Source organism: Adiantum capillus-veneris, chromosome 13, assembly GCF_014529385.1.
Source record: "Adiantum capillus-veneris isolate H3 chromosome 13, ASM1452938v2, whole genome shotgun sequence".
In the NCBI taxonomy this organism is placed as follows: Eukaryota; Viridiplantae; Streptophyta; class Polypodiopsida; order Polypodiales; family Pteridaceae; genus Adiantum; species Adiantum capillus-veneris.
Window position 1 is genome coordinate 99,836,783 of NC_140943.1, and position 8,253 is coordinate 99,845,035.

Genomic DNA, 8,253 nt, shown 5'->3' on the forward strand with positions numbered 1-8,253 from the left:
AATTTACCCAATTGATCCCAGTTGAGCAATGCAACCTTGCACCAGATGGCTATAGATGCAGACCATTGTCAGATGTATATGTGAAATATCTCTTGAAGCAATTTGCAGGGCACTCTAGGCCAGTCTCCAGTGCAGCAAACTTGATGCCGTATAACCCAATTACAAAAATGCCTTTACAAACAGCTCAAGTGCATGGAGACAAGCTATCAACATACCACTACTGGATTCTAGCTGGTCAGCATTCCATCATAGCGGCTAGAGCTTTTTTGCGTAACAACAGCACTAAGTATGCTTTGAGAAAAGAGTTCTACAAGTTTAGAACTGCAAGGATAGTGGTAGACGCTCCGAAAGAGGTTGCTGTTCGAATTTCCAGAATGGAGAACATGGAGAGAATAACAGCAATGAAACACCAGCCTTATGTGGAGGTCTTGAAGCATGGACGTAGTCAATGGCTTGCATATTCTAAACCAACAAAACCCAAGGCAGGTGTTCCAGTCGGTCATCCGAGTCGAGCAGGTTGGGATGTAAGTTCCACTTCCCTATGCTTTTTTTTGTTACAAATATGTCTTGAAATAAAGTTAATTTTCTTTTCTTTATTTTGAAGGCCTTTGTAAATGTGGTGAACATCGTGTTCAACCATAAATCATTTGCCAACAAAGAAGCACACATGGTCATGTACGATGATGAAATCTATGATTAGTGGATACACATCTTGGAGAAGCATCAGACATCAACTGCTCGTGGGCGACAACCAAGCATAACAACCTTTAGATGCCTAAATGGTTTAGAAGATAATGATGTCAAGCTACTACAACAAGAGCTGGCAGATGAGAAGATCTGCTTAGTGAAGCAACCAGGTCAAGCGGGCATGCTTGACCTCACTGCACGTGCAACGGTCTTAAAGAAGACCGGGGTTTTTGAGCCTCAAATTTTGATGGCATTTAAAGAGATAGATCCATCATCAATAGCAGTTACTTCATGGGATCAATGTAAGTCTCATTATAACATTACAGATGAGATTTACAAATCTCTCTTCACGAGTTGTACGCAATGGCTAAATCTCCTACTACAAAAAGGAAAGGAGAAAGAGCCAATTCCTGAGATCACTAGGGGATATGTGCAGTGGATCATTGTACAAAAGAATGGGACTTCTAGTTTGGAATTCATTTTACCATGGACAATCAAGTGTGTCGGAAAGAATCTGGAAGGCATTGAGTTTCTCTGCAGTGAGAATAGCTCTAAAATTCGTGTTGGTGTTTGCATCATAGACACAACACACAAAAGTCTTACATCCAGTGGTTGGAGTGCTGCCCAATTTGGTAAAGTAATTGATGGAGTATGTGCGGTAGCACATCAACCATCAGAGTTTTTAATTGCCGGCTTAGTCAAGTACCAGCATGATGCTTCCCTAGAGAAGGCAATTTCTGAAAAAGCTAAATGGTATGAAATGCACGTTCTACCTTTGAGCTCCTTAATGGGATCAGAGACCATCCAAACATGTGCTCTTCGCGAAGTAATTTTCGGGGTTTGGGCATTTTTCAGTCAAGGAGAGCAGTACACCAACTACTCTAGTGTTAAAGAGTCATTGTTGGAGCCAATGCATACTCTCTGCATCAATGACGACGAGTATGATGCTGTGACCACGGCCAAATCCTTTTTTGTACGTCATGCAATCAAATGCATCTGTCTCAAAGAAGATGATCAAGTGATAGACATCTTCTCATTAGGCTATGGGACTAAAGAGGCACTACAACAATAGAGAAAGGCTATGGGACTAAAGAGGCACTACAACAACAGAGAAAGGTGCTATCAGTTGCATGTAGTAGTGATCAAATGATGCAATTGGAATCTCTTTGCCATTCCATAGTGGAAGAAGACCTTGATCTTAGAAGGTGGGCAGGTGTGGATAACACAGAGAAAGTCAATGCCAAGGATTCAGAGGAAGAAGAAATTGAAGAACCATTGGATGCAAGTGCTGAGGCCATTCTAGAAATTCTATAGGAAACAGGTTAAGCTAGCTACCCATGATATTAGATTACTGATATTCAGATTATTATTGTTGTCATTTTATTTTATTTGTACCATCTCAAATCTACCCATGATGTTAAAAACATTGATGTTTGGCTCGTTATTTTTCTCAATTTATTTTCTTTGAAAAAATGTGAACTTGTGAGTTTGAGTTTTTTCACAATAAATGAATTAGACTTAAGTGTATGATATTATATGGACATGTTTTGGTAAATAGAATTCTACATTTATATATGGTCATAAGATATATATTATGTAATACTTTAAAGTTAATTGATTATATGAGGTTTGGGAAGAATACACTATGACTTGAGGATCATAGAGTTCTTTGTAGACTTGAGGATCATAGAGTTCTTTGTAGACAAGACACCCTATGGCCCTAGGGCCATAGAATCCCCCAAAAGAAAATGGGATACCCTAAAACCTTACAGATGTAGGGTGATTACACTGAGTCTCTAAAAGGGCACATAAGCATCTGGGTTACTCTATAGCCTTAGGCCCATAGGGTGTCAACATAGAATCCCCCAAAAGAATTTGGCTACCCTACAATCTTACGGATATAGGGTGATTATATAGAGTCTTTAAAAGGGTACATAAGCATTTGGGCTAGTCTACAGTCTTAAGGCCATAGGGTGTCAACACAGCTATCCTACAATCTTATGTATAAAGAGAGATTACATAAAGTCTCCAAACGGGCACATGAGTATTTGGGATATTCTAGAAGGAAACATAAGTTATCCAAGAGAATTTGGGATACCCTAAGGCCTTAGGACCATAGGGTGGTGACATAGAATCTCCACAGGGGCACTTAAATCACCCCATGGATACAAATCACCTAGCTCTTATGGACACATCTTATAAAACATCACATGACACCCTATAACCTTTAGACCATACGTTGGTTATTCTAGGTCACCTAAAGACTCTTTAAGTGTTTCAAGAACATTTTTTGTTGGCCTTATATCTTGTGTCCATATCTAGGTGTCTATTGAGAATGAAATAAGCTAGAAAAAACTAAAAAGTATTTAGTCATCAAAATTCCAAAATGAGAGTTTGAACAATTGATGTATGATAATTTTTTGTTGGGTGTAAGTCCTTCTATTGTGAATTGATGGTGTAAGCGTTTGAAATAATCATCTTTGTATTGCAACTAACTAGATTAAACATATTCGCTTTGAAATAATTATCTTTGTATTGAAACTAACTAGATTAAACATATATTCAATATTTTTTGTAAATGCTAATTGATTGCTTAGATAGTAAACATCGAGTATAAATGGTTATTGAAGAATTTGTCCTTTGGATTATGTGAAGATTTATTTCTTTGATTGTAACAAGATTTTATTCAAAGATATAAAGTGCGAGTATTTTGTTCCAAACTATGATTTTGTTTCTCTTCTAGATGATGCAGAGAATTGGAATTTATATCTTGAATTTTTTTCAATAGAGGGAAGCTAGGACTAGTAGAATTTTTTAGCTTGTCATGTAGCAATCGGAACATTGTATCAAGGTTTATTGCAAAGAAATGATTGTATAATGTATAACCATTGTTTAAGTTTGTGAATTAGAAGTAGAAGGCAATGCAAGTTCCAAAACATGTGCAATGCCATAAGGAGAATCCAACACAAATACTTTTTCCCCTCAGGATTTGTAAATCAAAGTGCATGGTGAGCCGGACCTTCCATCCACCAACAGATCAATGCATTTGTGAATTACAGTACTTGCAAATTTGATTTAAATGTTTGAATGTTATGATGATATTTGAAGGCAAAGACCCCTTCAACCGTGTGGCAAAGCAACAAATGTATGATGTATGATAATGATTCAATTTTGTATATCGTGTTGCATATTTATCGCAGTATTAACTTACACATTTTGCTAGCATAGAGGACACCCTATGGCCCAAGGACCATAGAATGCCATCATATCCCATGTACAATTTCTCTTTTACCATAGAGGACATCTTATGGATCTAGGGTCATAAGACGCCAACATAGTGCATAAATGGCTTCTTATAAGTATACACGTAAACATAGTGCATAGAGGGAATTTTACTAGCATAAAGACCTCCCTATGGCCTTGGGACCATAGGGTGCCAACATAGAGCATAGAGGGCTTTTTATTAGAACCTTGTTGCCCTTGGGACACCATAGTGCCATAAAGTGGTTTTTGTATATATAGTAGAGAATTCTCACACACATGATACCTTGGTCACTATCTGGCCCTTGGACCATATGATAGTAGCATAGAGGACACCCTATAGCCCTAGGGTTTCCTTCTATCCCTAGGGCCATACACTGCCAACATATAGTATACATGGTTTCTTCATAGAGCAAAACTTTTAGCCCTACACTATAGAGTGTAAACCTAGACCTATAATGTATCATACTAGCATAGAAGGCACCCTATGACCCTGAGGCCAAAGAGTACCAATTTAGGGCATAAAGGGTCTTTTCCTAAGTTGAAGGGCACCTTGTGGGCCTAGGCAGCACCCTATGGCCCCAGGGCCATAGGGTGTCAACATAGTCAAATGGGGTGTAAACTTAGAGCATAGAGGGTTTCTTACTATCATGGAGGACACCCTATGTCCTTGGTGCCATAGGGTGAAAACATATAGCATGGAGGGTTTCTTGCTAGCATAGAGAGCACCCTATGGCCTTCGGGCCATATGATTCCAACAAAGAGCATAAACGGTTTTTTGATAGCATAGAGGATAGCTTATTTCCCTGGGGCCATATGATACAAAAATCAAAGAGTCTTAAGAAGGGCACCTAGGCCACTAAATCACCATGGGGCCATAAGGTGGTCTTTATGGGGAATGCTCCTAAAGGATTCCTTGGCTATCCTATGGCCTTTGGCTACCAACATAGAGTTTAGATGGTTTCTTACTAACATAGAGCTCACCTTTTGGCCTACGGTCTTTAGGTTCTAATATAGAGTTCCAATGGTTTCATACTAGGCGTAAGGGGCACCCTATGGCCTTGGGGCCATAGAGTGTCAATGTAGAGCGTAGAGGTTTCCTTTCTAACATAGAGGGCACCATGTGGCCTAGGAGCCATTTGATACACCCTATGGCCCGAGGGTTGTAGGTTGCCAATGTAGACAAGGTTTCTTAGTAGAATTATAAAGGGTACCTTGTGGCCCTCAAGTCTCCATAGATTGCCAACATAGAGCATAGAAGGTTTTTCTTACTAGCATAGAGGACATCCTATGGCCTTGGGGCCATTGGGTTTCAATATTGAGCATAGAGGATTTCATACTAGCGTAGAGGCTACCTTGTGGCCCTAGGTCCATAGGGTGCAAACATAGAGAATAGAGGATTTCTTACTATCATACAGCGTACCTTGTGCCCCTAGGTCCATAGGGTGCAAACATAGAGCATAGAGGATTTGTTACTAGCACAGAGGGCACCCTATGGCCCAAAGGCCATAGAGTGACAACATGTAGCATAAAGGGTTTCTTACTAGCATAAGAGACAGACCTTGTGGCCCTCAGGTCATAGGGTGCCAACATAAAGCATATATGGTTTCTTACTAGTGCTCATAGAGGGCATCTTGTGGCCCTTTGACAACCCATGGCCTTAGAGCCGTAGGGTGACACATAAATAAAGTACCATATGGATTTGAATCCATATATCTATTTATATGTTGAGACCTCCCAACAATCCTAACCCTATGGCCTTGAGGCCATAACGAGACATATTTTGGATTATCTTAAAGTCATAGAGATATCTACAAAGAGAACAGTATGGCCTGAAGGCCATAAGAAAATTAGTCAAGGAAATCATCCAATGCAAGAAGATCATGGAAATAGAAAATGAGACTTCTGCTCTAGAGCTTAACACTAGGTTGGTAATGGGACACTTTTATGTCCTGGGACACTTTTATGTCTTGTTAAGTGACCATTTTCCTTGAATTATGTCAAGAGTTTCAAAATGGATTTTGAGGTGCTATCTGTCTAGAAAGTTGTCTCATGAGCTGAAAAAAACTCGACATTTTTTTGGAATATCAATTCCATCTTTAACCTTGTCTTTGCACAACATTTCACAACCTAAACTGTGTGAAAAAATGGGTCCTGTTTTTGCCTTTTTTCAACTTTTTGCAACTATATCACTCTAGAATTCATGTTTGTGAGGTCTATAATGCTAGAGAACTATCTTTAGTAGTCCTCAAAATGTCCTGATGCTTCTAGGGAGAAATAAATGTTAAAGTTGTAAGTTATGACCAAATTACAAAAAATTGTCAAATCCTGTTTTTTAGCCAATTTTAGCTCTTTTATGATTTTTTTGGTGGCTTTCATGATATCCAAATGTAGTTTTGATTTTCTATGTCGCATATTGTAACATAAAGCTAATATTCCTTGAGTTTTGGGGCACCTAATACCCTATTTTGCATAGTAGACAACGATGGTTGATTTTTTCAATTATAGAAGAAAACGAAACATTCTAGTATATCAAGTATAGCGTTTTCAATATTGTTAGTTTCTTGTGACAACTACATGCATTTTGTAGGTAGTAACCATATCTAGTCATAAGGATCAAATTTGGCTAGATATTGAATAGTTTCTATGGGATTCTACAACTCATAATGTTGAACCCAGTTTTTTCATGTTTGCTATATTTAGCACTTCATCTTTGTCCCCAATATTCCCCTTGGTAAAAGATGTATTATTCTTTTGACATGCTCCATGGCTCCTTATGAACCTAAAGGAAAATAGAAAACTAAGAAAACATGCATATATTATTTGTATTGAGTGTGGCTATAGAAACTTTGATGATAGGTTTGCAGAATGGTAAAAATTCAACTTTTTTGTACCTATTTCTTTTGGCAAAACAAAAAATAGTGAGTGAGAAGCAATCATATGTTCTGATCACCAACCCATTCAAGTTAACTAGGGAATTTATCTCAAGTCCTACAAAAATCCCTAATCTTATTTTTATGCAACAAAACGTAAGAAATGACTGTTTTAATGAAAATGTACTGGTCCATCAACTTTGGAGACTTGGTGTGACCAAAAGATGAGAAATTTAACAAGTTTCTTATTTTTTCCATGTGTAGTAGGCCTTGAACTATAACCTCATGAAAGGATTTTACAAAATGAGTGGATGTACTATGGTTTTGGAGGTTTTTTTCAAAACCCTGAAAGGACACTTTTATGTCCTGTTAGGTTACCAACCTAGTGTTGAAGGCATAAATGTTTCTCCAAGTATACTTCTAGGGCCACCATCATGGACAAAGAACTAATGTAGCTAGATAAAGATTAGGAATCTCTAGACAATAAGGAGCATAAAAATAAATTCATTGTAGATGTGTTGTCAGTTAGTAAACTTTCTATTTGCGATTAGTTTTTCTAAGCGTGTGACAAAAAAGAGTTATCAAAATGTAGATACTTTGGAATCTAAAATTAGGTGTTCTTTAAACTTGCAGTCCTTCAACAAGATATTGCGGCTGACAAAGTTTTACTCGAGATTGTTGGTATAGAGGATGCTAATGCCATTGACCCTACTGAGAAAGATTCTATCAATCTCCATGTCAACGAAAGAGTTTCTAACGAAGATGACAAGAATCTACAAGTCCTTGAAGGTCAACTGCTACAACGACTGGAGATAAATTTAAAGAGTAATCCAATGGAAGAAGACAGTGAAAGTTCCAGAACATGTGCAAGGGAAGAAGAAGAATCTAATGAAAATATTCTAGTAGCCCAAGAGTTGGGAATTGGATAGCATGACACCACAATGGAAGTAGAAGGTTTGTTTTTTTCTTTTTTTTTCTGAAAAGCTCTTTCAATTTCTGAGTATTAACTTACACATTTATCTAGCATAGAGGACACCCTATGGCCCTAGGACCATAGCATGCCATCATATCCCATGTACAATTTCGCTTTTACCATAGAGGACATCTTATGGATCTAAGGTCATAAGACGCCAACATAGTGCATAAATGGCTTCTTATAAGTATACGCGTAAACATAGTGAATAGAGGGATTTTTACTAGCATAAAGATCGCCCTATGGCCTTGGGGCCATAGGGTGCCAACATAGAGCATAGAGAGATTTTTATTAGCACGTTGTTACCCTTAGGACACACATGATACCTTGGTCACTATCTGGCCCTTGGACCATATGATAGTAGCATAGAGGACACCCTATAGCCCTAGGGTTTCCTTCTATCCCTAGGGCCATACACTGCCAACATATAGTATACATGGTTTCTTCATAGAGAAAACC